Here is a 2,687-nt window from a genome sequence, read left to right as displayed (position 1 = left end):
AATATGCCTGACCTAAACGGGCCTTTTATCATCACAGGCCCTAGGCAGTGCAACATCATACTGACAACAGTAATGTGCTTATACTGACAACCTCACTGTTCGTTTTAGCTGATTTTGTAATCATTTAAATAAAACAACATGACCTTCCAGTGGGAGACTTTTCGTCCCCCTTTTCCTTCTGTGAAATTTGTCAGTAAGCGCAGAGTACGGCCAGTAAACGATTCAAAAACCACGGTTTAGTGCCGTTAAGATGATTTCTTTAAACATTGTCGTAGCTGAAGGAATTTAGTTTCTTCTTAAATCGTCTTAAGCAGCAACGTTCACAGATATCTCAAATAGGAAATGCTCTTTATCCAGGTACGAAGTTTGTGAAACAAACTTCCCACAGTTTGTGTCAGGTGATCTTTTCGTCTGATAGCATTGCGTAAGTATTTTGTCTAAGCGGTATCACAAGTAGTGTACCTGTAGCTGTGGGAATCATTGGTTGAAAACGAGTTTAACACCAATAGGTACAGTACTGCTAAATATTCAGAATGATTATCAATCTAAGTCTGAGTTCATCCACAAACTGAAGCGTATTTGTAATACTGAAGCTAGACTGTGTGTCCTTTTCTTCCTTGAGAGGGCATTGGAAGGTATTTACACACACGTATAGAATACTATGAATACTTTGAACGGTGTAGCTATCGTTGCTCTCATTTAGTTTTGTAAATTCTTCTGGGTCTTCAGCATGCAATATGTGTTGTAGATACAGTCTTAGACAACAAAATTGACCACCAAGTCGTTCACGTAAGGTGGACAATACAGTCGCGCTCCCCTCAGCGTTCTAAGTCCGGCAATATGCTCGATCGAGCAACATTGTAGACTGTGGCACTTCCCAGTGGAAGTCTTCACTGCAGTCTGAGTACATTACTCTTGACTACGACCGTAGTCTTGAGATATAACGCGAGATTAGCTAATACGACGTCTGGCAACCAAAAGAACAGGTTGACAAAACCTTTATCGCCCCTTTCCTCTCGGTGCTGAAGCTATGAGTGTATTTCAAGCGAATCTACAAAATATTTCGCTTTCTGTCACATTGGTAATAAAAGTTTGGTTCAACAATATTTTAGCGAGAGATTTCTTGGCCGACCATCTGCCTCTGAACACCACGGCGTCTGAGTTCTCTGGGATCCATTTACTGCCTACCGGTGGGAGCTGAGGCACTGCGCTGCCTCACCTTCAGCCGACATCATCTGCTCCACTCCTCACACTCGGCGGTGTAAAATGCTTTAATGTTATAGAGTGGTGACCCATAAAATCTGTCTACGATTTATGTTTCACACTTGGTAGCAACGGAGGCACAAAACTGTTTTTATTTGGTGAGTATTTTATTACACTAGTATGCAATACATCAATGTGGCACAGAATTAATTTCATTGTTTCTGATCCAGTGTGCTATAATTAAAGTTCGTATCCAGTTGTTTTTCCTTTCACAGGAGATTCTTCAAATAATTTATTTTTGTCATGGATTCATATGTGTTAGTCAAGGCACAGAGAGTAAATGCAATTTGATGTGTTTGATTTATTTCTTTGGTTCCCCATGGAAAATGGATGCCCAACATTGTGTCAACATCTTTCAGAACCTGCCCTATAGCTACTCAGACAAATCGCTTGTTTTGTCCATACATTAATTAATGGAGAACTGAATGCTGTTCGAAAGTAGTAGCATTTAAAATATTCAGCTGGATTTCAGGTGACAGAATTGCCCATATTTGAAGCTACCCAGAGAAAAAGTAAGTTGCTACAGCTGCTGTTAGCAAATGTCTGTAGAGAGTTCCTAAATGCTACTGTGGAAATTTAGCATAGAGGCCCTACAGTAATCAAGAAGTTCATTTCATTCATACTTATCACCCTGGCATGTGAGTCTTAAGTGAAGAACTATATTGAAATTCGTATCATTGATGGTCGATTCGAATTTCTTCAAAGATGCTTGTATTGTGAAACATCTTTGTAGCCATAAAGCCGAGATCTATGACCATTAACACAACTTACTGAGTTACTGAGTCGAGCTACCAAGAGGACTTGATGTGTAAAGGTTTTCTTCCGATTTCGTTACAGAATTTTTTCTGGAAATTCGTAGCTCGATAAAATAAATCAGAAAAAAAGCTCGCACACACTAGCTCCTACCACAGTCAGAACTGACGACTTATTGAGCCGTTGCGACACGACACATGGGCGGTACCATGGGGCTACGGACACACCACTACCAGCACTCCACTCTCAGCATAGTATTGGTCGCTCAGTTCATAACGCATCGTGAAAGATAATAAAAGTTGTCACTTATGTGAAGAACAGCATTTCTTTAGCCAAAAAATTAAATTTTAAGTCTCAGTGTCTTAGTTTACATGAGGATTATATGGCACGAGTCATTCAAATGGAAAGGGAACATCAAGTGAAATTAGCGAGTCAACTCAGTACCATATGCGGAAGTGATTGCACTGTCACAGTGTTGCCAAATGTTTGTGACAATGTTGCCAATTCTCAGCTGTGCTAGGAACAGCTCTGTAGCGGTATGGAAGGAGGATCCCATGCTCATGTCATAGGAGGATTCGGAAATAAAGCGTGGGGTTTGGTTAATATGCAGCGTTTTCTCCTACCAGTTATATCAAACATTCAGGTGTATAATCTTCCATCACGATTACAGT

This window comes from Schistocerca serialis, chromosome 2 (assembly GCF_023864345.2).
Source record: "Schistocerca serialis cubense isolate TAMUIC-IGC-003099 chromosome 2, iqSchSeri2.2, whole genome shotgun sequence".
NCBI lineage: Eukaryota > Metazoa > Arthropoda > Insecta > Orthoptera > Acrididae > Schistocerca > Schistocerca serialis.
The sequence above is the reverse complement of the archived record's forward strand: the minus strand, read 5'-3'. Positions refer to the sequence as shown.